Source organism: Oncorhynchus mykiss, chromosome 20 (genome assembly GCF_013265735.2).
Source record: "Oncorhynchus mykiss isolate Arlee chromosome 20, USDA_OmykA_1.1, whole genome shotgun sequence".
In the NCBI taxonomy this organism is placed as follows: Eukaryota; Metazoa; Chordata; class Actinopteri; order Salmoniformes; family Salmonidae; genus Oncorhynchus; species Oncorhynchus mykiss.
In genome coordinates, this window is record NC_048584.1 from 32,429,015 (window position 1) to 32,444,552 (window position 15,538).

At 45.0% G+C, this 15,538-nt stretch overlaps 1 protein-coding gene across 1 annotated transcript in view; it reads left to right on the forward strand.

Annotated features, from left to right (window-relative positions):
- Nucleotides 1-15,538, forward strand: part of LOC110499334 (zinc finger matrin-type protein 4) — a 184,901-nt gene that overhangs the window by 137,750 nt on the left and 31,613 nt on the right. The window lies entirely within an intron of this gene.

The window sequence follows — 15,538 nt, forward strand, 5'->3', positions numbered from 1 at the left end:
GGTGGCTGGGGTCTTTGACAATTTTTAGGGTCTTCCTCTGACACCGCCTGGTGTAGAGGTCCTTGATGGCAGGCAGCTTTGCCCCAGTGATGTACTGGGCCGTACGTACTGCCCTCTGTAGTGCCTTGCGGTCAATGGCCGAGCAATTGCCTTACCAGGCAGTGATGCAACCAGTCAGGATGCTCTCGATGTTGCAGCTGTAGAACCTTTTGAGGATCTCAGGACCCAGGCCAAATCTTTTTAGTTTCCTGATGGGGAATAGGCTTTGTCGTGCCCTCTTCACTACTGTCTTGGTGTGTTTGGACCATGATAGTTTGTTGTTGATGTGGACACCAAGGAACTTGAAGCTCTCAACCTGCTCTACTACAGCCTCGTTGATGAGAATAGGGGCGTGCTTGGTCCTCCTCTTCCTGTAGTCCACAATCATCTCCTTAGTCTTGGTTACGTTGAGGGAGAGGTTGTTATTCTGGCACCACCCGGCCAGGTCTCTGACCTCCTCCCTATAGGCTTTCTCGTTGTTGTCTGTGATCAGGCCTACCACTGTTGTGTCGTCAGCAAACTTAATGATGGTGTCGTGCCCGGCCATGCAGTCGTGGGTGAACAGGGAGTACAGGTGGGGACTGAGCACGCACCCCTGAGGAGCTCCAGTGTTGAGGATCACTGTGGCAGATGTGTTGCTAGCTACCCTCACCACCTGGGGGCAGCTCGTCAGGAAGCACAGGATCCAGTTGCAGAGGGAGGTGTTTAGTCCCAGGATCCTTAGCTTAGTGATGAGCTTTGAGGGTACTATGGTGTTGAACGCTGAGCTGTAGTCAATGAATAGCATTCTCACATAAGTGTTCCTTTTTTCCAGGTGTTTTATGTCCAGGTGTTGTCCAGGTGTTTTATGAACCACTTACAGTATTTGTTGTTTTTTAAAAGGTTTATGAATAAGATTGGACTTTTGCATCACACTCAAAATGAACTGCAACACTTAAAATACCAAACAAGTGCTGTTCATTTGGCATTTTATATCATTTGATATTTTTCTCATTTTGCAGATGCTCTTATCCAGAGTGACTTTCTGTTGTGATTAGTACTGGTCCTCCGTGGGAATCAAACACACAACCCTGGCGTTGCAATCGCTATGCTCTACCAACTGGCTCTACCAGCCACATGGGACCTCATTCCCTCCCTCCCTCCCTCCCTCCCTCCCTCCCTCCCTCCCTCCCTCCCTCCCTCCCTCCCTCCCTCCCTCCCTCCCTCCCTCCCTCCCTCCCTCCCTCCCTCCCTCCCTCCCTCAAATTCACAGCAACAAAAGAGTGATCAAATTTGGATCCTACATCTGTACATAACTTGACATTTGTTATGTTGGCAGACTGGCTTGTTATGAGCCGTTTCCATGGTGAACGGCTTGAGTGTTATTTTCCTATCACACACACATACAAAAAATGAGTGGATAGCTGTTCTGGTTGAGTGCTTTGTGTGCTCCTGATGCCACTCAATCAAGACTAATATGATAATAATAATCAAATATGAGTGAGTGACTGCAACTATATGTTTACACAGTGTATTATCTAACACTGTGTTATGTCATAGTGATGTAGTGACTAGGGCGGAATCAGCAGGAGTGGGACTTGAACCAGAGACCCTCTAGTTAACGGAGCAATATTTGGCTAACAGCCACAGCAAGGACCTGATTACGGTTGCAAAAGGTGGGTATATAACTGGAAATATTCTAAGTTTACCAGTAAACTAAACTCAGCAAAAAATAAACGTCCCTTTTTCAGGATCCTGTCTTTCAAAGAAAATTTGTAAAAATCCAAATAACTTCACAGATCTTCATGGTAAAGGGTTTTAACACTGTTTCCCATTGTCACGTCCTGACCTTAGAGCCTTTTTATGTCTCTATGTTGGTTCGGTCAGGGTGTGATTTGGGTGGGCATTCTATGTTCTTTTTTCTATGTTTTTGTATTTCTTTGTTTTGGCCGGGTATGGTTCTCAATCAGGGACAGCTGCCTATCGTTGTTTCTGATTGGGAACCATACTTAGGTGGCGTTTTCCCACATGGTTTTTGTGGGTAGTTGTTTTCTGTTTAGTGTTTTGCACCTTTCAGGACTGTTTCGGTTTCGGTTATTCACTTTGTTATTTTTGTTTAGTGTTCAGTTTAAATAAAAAGTCATGAACACTTACCACTCTGCGCTTTGGTCCGATTCCTCTTCATCTGACGACAACACCTGTTACACCCATGCTTGTTCAATGAACCATAAACAATTAATGAACGTGCACCTGTGGAACGGTCGTTAAGGCACTAAGATCTTACAGACGGTAGGCAATTAAGGTCACAGTTATGAAAACTTAGGACTCTAAAGAGGCCTTTCTACTGACTCTGAAAAACACCAATAGAAAGATGCCCAGGGTCCCTGCAAGAGGCATGTGGACTGCAGATGTGGCCAGGGCAATAAATTGCAATGTGCGTACTGTGAGACGCCTAAGACAGTGCTACAGGACGGACAGCTCAATCAATCAATCATTTTTTTAAATTTATTTATTTGTTATTTTACCAGGTAAGTTGACTGAGAACACGTTCTCATTTGCAGCAACGACCTGGGGAATAGTTACAGGGGAGAGGAGGGGCCAATTGTAAACTGGGGATTATTAGGTGACCGTGATGGTTTGAGGGCCAGATTGGGAATTTAGCCAGGACATTGGGGTTAACACCCCTACTCTTACAATAAGTGCCATGGGATCTTTAATGACCTCAGAGAGGACACCCGTTTAACGTCCCATCCGAAAGACGGCACCCTACACTGGGGAATTGGGATATTTTTTTTAGACCAGAGGAAAGAGTACCTCCTACTGACCCTCCAACACCACTTCCAGCATCATCTGGTCTCCCATCCAGGAACTGACCAGTACCAACCCTGCTTAGCTTCAGAAGCAAGCCAGCAGTGGTATGCAGGGTGGTATGCTGCTGGCAAATGTATTTATAAAGCCCTTCTTACATCAGCTGATGTCACAACGTGTTGTACAGAAACCCAGCCTAATACCCCAAACAGCAAGAAGTGCAGGTGTAGAAGCACGGTGGCTAGGAAAAACTCCCTAGAAAGGCCAGAACCTAGGAAGAAACCTAGAGAGGAACCAGGCTATGAAGGGTGGCCAGTCCTCTTCTGACTGTGCCGGGTGGAGATTATAACAGAACATGGCCAAGATGTTCAAATGTTCATAGATGACCAGCAGGGTCAAATAATAATAATCACAGTGGTTGACGAGGGCGCAACAGGTCAGCACCTCAGGAGGAAATGTCAGTTGGCTTATCATAGCCGATCATTCAGAGTATCTCTACCACTCCTGCTGTCTCTAGAGAGTTGAAAACAGCAGGTCTGGGACAGATAGCACGTCCGGTGAACAGGTCAGGGTTCCATAGCCGCAGACAGAACAGTTGAAACTTGAGCAGTAGCATGTACAGGTGGACTGGGGAAACAATGAGTCATCAGGCCAGGTATTCCTGAGGCATGGTCCTAGGGCTCAGGTCCTCCTCCGAGAGAGAGAAAGAAAGAAAGAACGAGAGAAAGAAAAATAGAGAGAGAATTAGAGATAATTAAATTCACTCAGGACACCGGCTAAGACAGGAGAAGTACTCCAGATATAACAGGCTGACCCTAGACCCTCGACACATAAACTACTGCAGCATAAATACTGGAGGCTGAGACAGGAGGGGTCGGGAGACACTGTGGCCCCTTCCAACGATACACCCGGACAGGGCCAAACAGGCAGGATATATCCCCACCCACTTTTCCAAAGCACAGCCCCCACCTTACTAGAGGAATATCTTCAACCACCAACTTACCATCCTGAGACAAGGCCGAGTATAGTCCACAAAGATCTCCGCCACGGTACAACTCTTGGGGTGGCGCCCACCCGGACAGGAAGATCACGCCAGTGACTCAACCCACTCAAGTGACGCACCCCTCTTAGGGACGGCATGGAAGAGCACCAGTAAGCCAGTGACTCAGCCCCTGTAATAGGGTTAGAGGCAGAGAATCCCAGTGGAGAGAGGGGAACCGGCCAGGCAGAGACAGCAAGGGAGGTTCGTTGCTCCAGTGCCTTTCCGTTAACCTTCACAATCCTTGGCCAGACTACACTCAATCATAGGACCTACTGAAGAGATGAGTCTTCAATAAAGACTTAAAGTTTGAGACTGAGTCTGCGTCGCTCACATGGGTAGGCAGACCATTCCATAACAATTGAGCTCTATAGGAGAAATCCCTGCCTCCAGCTGTTTGCTTAGAAATTCTGATCGCAGTGGCAGACCTCGCAGTGGTATACCACATGTAACAACACCTGCACAGGATCGGTACATCCAAATATCACACCTGCGGGACAGGTACAGGATGGCAACAACAACTGCCCGAGTTACACCAGGAATGCACAATCCCTCCATCAGTGCTCAGACTGTTCGCAATAGGCTGAGAGGCTGGACTGAGGGCTTGTAGGCCTGTTGTAAGGCAGCATCATCAGACTGAGCTTGTTGTCATTGCAGGCAATCTCTGTGCGTTACAGGGAAGACATCCTCCTCCCTCATGTGGTACCCTTCCTGCAGGCTCATCCTGACATGACACTCCAGCATGACAATGCCACCAGCCATACTGCTCGTTCTGTGCGTGATTTCCTGCAAGACAGGAATGTCAGTGTTCTGCCATGGCCAGCAAAGAGCCCAGTTCTCAATCCCATTGAGCACGAATGGGACCTGTTGGATCAAAGGGTGAGGGCTAGGGCCAATCCCCCCAGAAATCTCTGAGAACTTGCAGGTGCCTTGGTGGAAGACCTGGCAAATCTGGTGCAGTCCATGAGGAGGAGATGCACTGCAGTACTTAATGCAGCTGGTGGCCACACCAGATACTGACTGTTACTTTTGATTTTGACTCCCCCCTTTGTTCAGGGACACATTATTCCATTTATGTTAGTCACATGTCTGTGGAACTTGTTCAGTTTATGTCTCAGTTGTTGAATCTTGTTATGTTCAAACAAATTTTTACACATGTTAAGTTTGCTGAAAATAAACGCAGTTGACAGTGAGAGGATGTTTCTTTTTTTGCTGAGTTTACCAGAATCTTTCAAAGATTTTATGTAATCTATCACAAGACTTCTAGTGGCCCTTTTGGGCACTTCAGATTATCACAGGTGTTTGTAATTATCTCTGGCCCTCTGTGTTGCCTTATCACTTATCGTGTATATATAAAATCATTAAATTAGATGATTTTGAGAGACAAAAAATGTATGTAAAACATCCTAAATATACATTGAGTGAACTAAACATTAGGAACACCTGCTCTTTCCATGGCATAGATTGACCAGGTGAATCCAGGTGAAAGTTATGATCCCTTATTGATGTCACTTGTTAAATCCACTTCAATCAGTGTAGACGAAGGGGAGGAGACAGGTTAAAAAAGGATGTTTAAGCCTTGAGACAATTGAGACATGAATTGTGTATGTGTATCATTCAGAGGGTGAATGGGCGAGACAAAACATGTAAGTGCCTTTGAACGGGGTATGGTAGTACTGTAGATGCCAGGCGCACCGGTTTGTGTCAAGAACTGCAACACTGCTGTTTTTTTACATTCAACAGTTTCCCGTTTGTATCAAGAATGGTCCATCACCCAAAGGACATCCAGCCAACTTGACACAAAAGCTTTTTTCATTAATCAGGCTATTTTCTCTTGAACCATATAGTCTATTTACTATAAACTTATGGTTACTCAATATGAACAAATATAAAAAATAAATACTATATATAATTAATTTAACAAATGGTATTACAGTTTTTTACAATCACTTTGGCACTAATTTCAGAACCTTGTGGTCATTTTTCAAAACTCGACACAAAACTCAAAACGGTCATCACTTGTGCATTCATATCTTTAAAGAAACCTTGCACTTGCAGAATCACTGGTTCAAATAACTCATTTATCATGAAATACCATGGTAACATTCATTTAGATCACCCCACACAAGATACCGATAGTTTCACTGTGTAGTTGTTCATACAGTCATTAAATATTGTAGTAGAAAATATGTGATACATGTTTCATGATGCTACTACACGTAAATACATCACTGTAAAAGGACTAGTAGAGAGAATACTACAGACACAGTGGAATCATTGAACAAAATCTGACATTTAGTGATAAAATACATTAAAATCACAACATAGGTTTCTTTGAATCAAAGCAAAAAATAATTAGCTACCAAAAATGAAAAATACAACAGTAAAACGTCAACTGCAGTGTTCCTCACCTGGCTTACTGTAAAAAGCAAAACAAAGGATTGATTACTGTACTTCTATATTTCCATCAACCCTGTCTTGTGGATTTGGCCACAGGTTCTCATCCACATCACAATGGATGTTTTCATTAGCCAAACATCTTGGGAAGAATCTTCGGCATGGCGAATCCAGGCCTGACACTGGTCTGCCGTGATGTCATTGCATGCGTCATCCATGGCTTGGAGAAGGGCGGCTTGTTCGTGAGGGCGCCCATCATATACATTCCACCTCCATGTGGAGAAAAATTCCTAAATTGGGTTAAGGAAAGGAGAGTATGGGGGTAAGTACAGGGGGGTAAATTGTGGTTGGGCCTGAAACCATGCTTGCACCATTTGAGCATGGTGGAACCTGACATTATCCCACACAATGACATAGGTCATGCCATCAGCTCTACAGACCTGATTTAGCTCATCAAGGAAGGTTACATTCAAACAGTGAATCATGTGGCTGCCTGCAACTCAATATATAGAGTATATAGTGTAGAGAGCTAAAGATGTTGTTTGACCAAACATTAGAACAGACAAGATGAGTAATCTAAGCAACTTTGACCGTGGTATGATTGTTGATGCCACACATGGTGATTCCAGCATCTCAGAAACAGCTGCCCTCCTGGGATTTTTACGCACTACAATCTCTAGAGTTTACAGAGAATGGTGCGATAAACAAAACACGTTCAGTGAGCGGCATTTCTGTGGGCAAAAACACCTTGTTAATGAGAGAGGACAGAGGACAATGTCCAGACTCATTCAAGCTAACAGAAAGGCCACAAACGCTCAAATAACAGCTGTTTAAAACAGTGGTGTGCAGAATGGCATCTCTTAACGTACAACACCATAAATAATTCAGGCTGTTGTGGAGGCAAAAGGGGGTCCTACCCAGTACTAGATAGGTGTACCTAATAAAGTCTATAGGTATACAATAATGTCAAATCTGAAAACATGGTCTGGAAAAGTGGTACATGGGACCATGGAAACAGTGTCTGATAAAGAATGATGATGGCATATTACATCCATAGATAATATAGTCCAATTGGTTCATGTTCCACGGTAATTGGTGTCAATGGATCTCGTTATCCTGAAACTTTCATGATCTAAACATGGAATATTGTTTGTCAGTTTCCATAAAACGATGCATTAAGAGTAATGCAACAGTTACTTATCATTTTGAGCAGTTGTATCAATTGATAGTTAGATCATTGTAATGAAATGAATAGACAGTCATCTCAGATGTAATGTTTGAATTGCATTCTGAAATGGTAATAATTTGATGTTATGTTGTGTCATTTTGAACAGTTGATTTTAGTTCAATGAACAAATGATCTTAGCTTTATGTGTATTATATCCAAGCAATTGGGAAAAGTGTTAGACTTTTGAAAAATTTGCATTTTGATCATCGGTGTGATCATTTTGTGTCTAAGGTTCTGAAATTAGTGCCAAAGATTGTGATTGTAAAAAACTGTAAAGTATAAATTACCAAAGGTAGTATCGATTGCCATACTGTAGATGTTCTGTAATTACCAAAATTACAGAAGATTCCGGTAACTTTGGTAAATTACCGGTAGCTTTGCAACCCTAGGCCTGACCAAGACTGTGTTAGCCAGCTGAGCTAAAACCTATAGGTATTATCTATGGGGAGCTAAGGAAAGTCTTCAGGTCTCTTGGTTAGTCATTACATAAGTGTGTGATGGTGAGAGTTGACAACAGCATCTCTATGATTACACATGAAGATATCATCTCACCTCTGATTGGATGATATCACTGCTTTAGGTGTGACATCCAAGGTGTGAGAGAGACCGACCGACCAGGGAGATGTCAAAAGTGATAACTTCTATTCCTTTCTCAGTCCCGCTGTTCTTGTTTTTGAATCATATTCTTTGCTCCACATTCCTCCCCCTCCCTCTCTTTCACTGTCCTGTGTCTGTCTTATGCATGCATGTGTGTGTCTGCCTATGTCTGTGTGGGTGTAGGTGTGAGTGTATGTGTAAGTGGGTTTGTGTGTGTGTGTGTGTGTTTATGTGTGTGAGTGTAGGTGTGAGTGTATGTGTGAGTGGGTTTGTGCGTGTGTGTGTGTGTGTATGTGTGTGTGTTTATGTGTGTGAGTGTAGGTGTGAGTGTATGTATGTGTGTGGGTGTGTATGTGTGAGTGTTTATGTGTGTGTGTGTGTGTGTGTGTGTGTGTGTGTGTGAGTGTGTGTGTGTGTGCGTGTGTGTGTGTGTGTGTGTGAGAGAGAGAGAGTGTAGGTGTGGTTTGTGTGTGTGAGTGTATGTGTGTGTGTGTGTGTGTGTGTGTGTGTGTGTGTGTGAGTGTGTGGGCTTGTGTGTGTGTGCTTGTGTGCGTGTGTGAGTGTGAGTGTGTGTGTGTGTCCCTAAGGACTACTAGCGGTGTTTTTGTCTTGTCATGTCTCATTCATCATCTTTATTAGCTTCACATGCAGTGCAGCTGACACACACACACACACACACACACACACACAAACACACATACAAACACACAAACACAAACACACACGCACGTGCGCACACACACACATTTCTCTGGAAGAACTGGATTACCACAGAAAAGTTCTGTATGTATGTATGTATGTATGTGCGTGCATGTGTTGCCTGCAGATAAAGCTATGCTTCATATTGTACAGTAGTGGTTAAGGTGAAAAGAAGAGGTCAGTTCTGTCTACAGTAACAAGCTGTGCCATTAATCAGACACACTTCTCTGTGTTCTAAATCACCCTCACACACACACACACACACACCAGCCAGGACACATCAGATCGACTTCAGTATTCAACGTCTGTCCACGTCCCGGGGATGTCGGGAGATGCCTTCAATAGGGGCAACGTGAGCGCCTATTACCATCTTACCACACACACACCAGCACACACACACACACACCAGCACACACACCAGCACACACACACACACACACACACACACACACACACACACACACACACACACACACACACACACACACACACACACACACACACACACACACACACCAACACACCAGCACACACATACCCACACACCAGCACACACACACACCAACATACCAACACACACACACCCACACACCAACACACACGCACACACACACACACACCAACACACACACCAGCAAACACACACCAACACACACACCCACACACACACACTCACACATACATACATTCTCTGTGGGTAATTAGCATGAGTACCTTATTACCTACGCACCATGGGGTCACACACTGTGTGTGTTTGTTTGTCTATTTATGAAGAGTATGTAGTCAGCTTGGGTCCATCGTACCGGAAACATGAATAAAACATGGTAACAACCACGCTGCATGAACATCACACATACACACACACACATCTACACACACATATCCACACACATGCACACAAACATGTTGGTGTTACTATCCAAGTGGGGATCAAACAATGTATTCCCATTCAAAATACTATTTTCCTTAACACCTAACCCTTAACCTAACCTTAATCGTTACTCCTGACCCTAAAACTAAACCTGACCCTAATTGTGACCCTAACCCTAACCTCTGAACCTAAGTTAGCATAATTCCTTTTGGGGACCGGCGAAATATCCCCACTTGTCAAGTCCTTGTGAGAACTTTTGGAACCCAAAAGGATAGTAAAGTTACACAACACACACACACACATGCTCTCACAAGCAATGACAAGCCACCTGGGTCTGTCAATTTGGATGGAAATTACTGAGGATATTTTCTCCTCCTATTTGCCATCTCTTCAGTCTAAGCTTACAAAAAAGTGTGTGCCCTGGAGGGAAGCAAAAGTCATTCTGCTACCCAGGAATAGTAAAGCACTCTTTACTGGTTTAAATAGCCGGCCAATCAGCCTGTTACCAACCCTTAGTAAAAATTGTGTATGACCAGATGCAATGCTATTTTACAGAGAATAAATTAACAACAGACTTTCAGCATGCTTATAAGGAAGGGCACTCAACATGCTCGACACTGACACAAATGACTGATGATTGCCTGACACAAATGACTGATGATTGGCTGAGAGAAATTGATAATTAAAAGATTGTCGGTGGCTGTTTTGTTAGACTTCAGTGCGGCTTTTGACATTAACGATCATAGTCTGCTGCTGAAAAAAACATATGTGCTATGGCTTTACTTTACACCTCTGGCTATGCCAGGGCAGCTGTGTAGGCTCCGTACTTTTTTCAATCTCACTAATGACCTGCCACTAGCTCTGAGTAAAGCCCATGTGTCTATCTATGCGGATGACTCAACAATATATTTACGTCGGCTACTACAGTGAGTGGAATTACTGCAACACTTAACAAGGACTTGCTGTCAGTTTCAGAATGGCTGTCAAGAAATAAGTTGCTTCTAAATATTTCAAAAACTAAAAGTGTTGAATTTGGGACAAATCATTCACTAAACCCTGAAACCTCAACTAAATATTATAATGAATAATGAGGAAATGGAGCAAGTTGAGGTGACTAAACTGCTTGGATTGTAAACTGTTTAGATCAAAACATATTGATGCAACAGTAGCTAAGATAGGGAGAGGTCTGTCCATAGTAAAGCACTGCACTGCCTTCATAACAACAACATCCACAAGGCAGGTCCTACAGGTCCTAGTATTGTTGCACCTGGACTACTGCCCAGTCGTATGGAGGAGAGGGGCTTGGGAAAATTACAACTGGCCCAGAGCAGGGCACCACGGCTGACCCTTAAATGTACACATAGAGCTTACATAAATAATATACATGTCAATCTCTCATAGCTCAAAGCAGAGGAGAGATTGTGTGTTTCCCAATATGCTTGCTGCCATGCTCCACACTCTCATGCTCCACACTCTCATGTTCCACACTCTCATGTTCCACACTCTCATGCTCCACACTCTCATGTTCCACACTCTCATGTTCCACACTCTCATGCTCCACACTCTCATGTTCCACACTCTCATGTTCCACACTCTCATGTTCCACACTCTCATGTTCCACACTCTCATGCTCCACATTCTCATGTTCCACACTCTCATGCTCCACACTCTCATGTTCCACACTCTCATGCTCCACACTCTCATGTTCCACACTCTCATGTTCCACACTCTCATGCTCCACACTCTCATGTTCCACACTCTCATGCTCCACACTCTCATGCTCCACACTCTCATGCTCCACACTCTCATGTTCCACACTCTCATGTTCCACACTCTCATGCTCCATACTCTCATGTTCCACACTCTCATGTTCCACACTCTCATGTTCCACACTCTCATGCTCCACACTCTCATGCTCCACACTCTCATGTTCCACACTCTCATGCTCCACACTCTCATGCTCCACACTCTCATGTTCCACACTCTCATGCTCCACACTCTCATGTTCCACACTCTCATGTTCCACACTCTCATGTTCCACACTCTCATGCTCCACACTCTCATGTTCCACACTCTCATGCTCCACACTCTCATGTTCCACACTCTCATGTTCCACACTCTCATGTTCCACACTCTCATGTTCCACACTCTCATGCTCCACACTCTCATGTTCCACACTCTCATGTTCCACACTCTCATGTTCCACACTCTCATGCTCCACACTCTCATGTTCCACACTCTCATGTTCCACACTCTCATGCTCCACACTCTCATGTTCCACACTCTCATGTTCCACACTCTCATGTTCCACACTCTCATGTTCCACACTCTCATGTTCCACACTCTCATGCTCCACATTCTCATGTTCCACACTCTCATGCTCCACACTCTCATGTTCCACACTCTCATGCTCCACACTCTCATGTTCCACACTCTCATGTTCCACACTCTCATGCTCCACACTCTCATGTTCCACACTCTCATGCTCCACACTCTCATGCTCCACACTCTCATGCTCCACACTCTCATGTTCCACACTCTCATGTTCCACACTCTCATGTTCCACACTCTCATGCTCCATACTCTCATGTTCCACACTCTCATGTTCCACACTCTCATGTTCCACACTCTCATGTTCCACACTCTCATGCTCCACACTCTCATGTTCCACACTCTCATGTTCCACACTCTCATGTTCCACACTCTCATGCTCCACATTCTCATGTTCCACACTCTCATGTTCGACACTCTCATGTTCCACACTCTCATGTTCCACACTCTCATGTTCCACACTCTCATGCTCCACACTCTCATGCTCCACACTCTCATGCTCCACACTCTCATGTTCCACACTCTCATGCTCCACACTCTCATGCTCCACACTCTCATGTTCCACACTCTCATGCTCCACACTCTCATGTTCCACACTCTCATGTTCCACACTCTCATGCTCCACACTCTCATGCTCCACACTCTCATGTTCCACACTCTCATGTTCCACACTCTCATGTTCCACACTCTCATGTTCCACACTCTCATGCTCCACACTCTCATGCTCCACACTCTCATGTTCCACACTCTCATGCTCCACACTCTCATGTTCCACACTCTCATGCTCCACACTCTCATGTTCCACACTCTCATGCTCCACACTCTCATGCTCCACACTCTCATGCTCCACACTCTCATGCTCCGAGTGCATGAACCTTCTTCCAGCCAGAACAATGGCAATAGAGACGAAACAAGATGTACACAAAGCAAACATTTTACTTAACAATCAGCTATAATGTAGCTAACTGTAATGATGGGCGGGGGGGGAGTTGGAAGCAGGTGCAGGTGAAACGTTTTAATAAAACAACAAAACCAAGAACACAACACCAACGTAAGGCAGTACGTCGATAAACAAGAACAATACCAACTGGTGAGTGAACCTGGACAGGTGAGTGAATCTGGACTGGTTAGTGAGCCTGGACTGGTGAGTGAACCTGGACTGGTTAGTGAGCCTGGACTGGTGAGTGAACCTGGACTGGTTAGTGAGCCTGGACTGGTTAGTGAACCTGGACTGGTGAGTGAACCTGGACTGGTTAGTGAGCCTGGACTGGTGAGTGAACCTGGACTGGTTAGTGAGCCTGGACTGGTGAGTGAACCTGGACTGGTGAGTGAACCTGGACTGGTGAGTGAACCTGGACTGGTGAGTGAATCTGGACTGGTGAGTGAACCTGGACTGGTGAGTGAACCTGGACTGGTGAGTGAACCTGGACTGGTTAGTGAACCTGGACTGGTGAGTGAACCTGGACTGGTTAGTGAACCTGGACTGGTTAGTGAGCCTGGACTGGTGAGTGAACCTGGACTGGTGAGTGAACCTGGACTGGTGAGTGAACCTGGACTGGTTAGTGAGCCTGGACTGGTGAGTGAACCTGGACTGGTGAGTGAACCTGGACTGGTGAGTGAACCTGGACTGGTGAGTGAATCTGGACTGGTGAGTGAACCTGGACTGGTGAGTGAACCTGGACTGGTGAGTGAACCTGAACTGGTGAGTGAACCTGGACTGGTTAGTGAACCTGGACTGGTGAGTGAACCTGGACTGGTTAGTGAACCTGGACTGGTTAGTGAGCCTGGACTGGTGAGTGAACCTGGACTGGTGAGTGAACCTGGACTGGTGAGTGAACCTGGACTGGTGAGTGAACCTGGACTGGTTAGTGAACCTGGACTGGTTAGTGAACCTGGACTGGTGAGTGAACCTGGACTGGTGAGTGAACCTGGACTGGTGAGTGGGTGAGTGAACCTGGACTGGTTAGTGAGCCTGGACTGGTGAGTGAACCTGGACTGGTGAGTGAACCTGGACTGGTGAGTGAACCTGGCCTGGAGAGTGGGTGAGTGAACCTGGACTGGTGAGTGAACCTGGACTGGTGAGTGGGTGAGTGAACCTGGACTGGTGAGTGAACCTGGACTGGTGAGTGAACCTGGACTGGTTAGTGAACCTGGACTGGTGAATGAACCTGGACTGGTGAGTGAACCTGGACTGGTGAGTGAACCTGGACTGGTGAGTGAACCTGGACTGGTGAGTGAACCTGGACTGGTGAGTGAACCTGGAAGACTGACATATAAAAGGGAGGGAATGATGATGTAATGGAATCCAGGTGTTGATGGTTCCCAGGACCGGTGGTTAGCACTCTGGCGACGTCGTACGCCAGACGGGAGGTGCAGGAGCAGACGTGACACTAACCAGATAGTACAACAAGCAAAAAGGACCTGAAACTAATGGGTAGATGCCAATTCTTTGTGGGTAGCTAGCTAGCTAATAATTATTTGTGGCTATCTGGCTAGTTAACAGTAGTAGCTAACTAACAGTAGTAGCTAGCCAGTTAGCCCTATTGACTAACTCCATAGCTTGCGATTTATGCACACGACAGTGGGTATTGCTGGTATGTAAACATGTATTTATTCATGTATCAAGATAAAATCTTATAGTCAGGCAACATATGAGACGTGAATAGGCAACATATGAGATGTGAATAGGCAACATATGAGATGTGAATAGGCAACATGCAGTGGGGCAAAAAAGTATTTAGTCAGCCACCAATTGTGCAAGTTCTCCCACTTAAAAAGATGAGAGAGGCCTGCAATTTTCATCATAGGTACACTTCAACTATGACAGACAAAATGAGAAAAAAAATCCAGAAAATCACATTTTAGGAATTTTTTATGAATTTATTTGCAAATTATGGTGGAAAATAAGTATTTGGTCAATAACAGAAGTTTATCTCAATACTTTGTTACATACCCTTTGTTGGCAATGACAGAGGTCAAACGTTTTCTGTAAGTCTTCACAAGGTTTTCACACACTGTTGTTGGTATTTTGGCCCATTCCTCCATGCAGATCTCCTCTACAGCAGTGATGTTTTGGGGCGGACTTTCAACTCCTTCCAAAGATTTTCTCTGGGGTTGAGATCTGGAGACTGGCTAGGCCACTCCAGGACCTTGAAATGCTTCTTACGAAGCCACTCCTTCGTTGCCTGGGCGGTGTGTTTGGGATCATTGTCATGCTGAAAGACCCAGCCACGTTTCATCTTCAATGCCCTTGCTGATGGAAGGAGGTTTTCACTCAAAATCTCACGATACATGGCCCCATTCATTCTTTCCTTTACACGGATCAGTCGTCCTGCTCCCTTTGCAAAAAAGCTGCCCCAAAGCATGATGTTTCCACCCCCATGTTTCACAGTAGGTATGGTGTTCTTTGGATGCAACTCAGCATTCTTTGTCCTCCAAACACGACGAGTTGAATTTTTACCAAAAAGTTATATTTTGGTTTCATCTGACCATATGACATTCTCCCAATCTTCTTCTGGTTCATCCAAATGCTCTCTAGCAAACTTCAGAC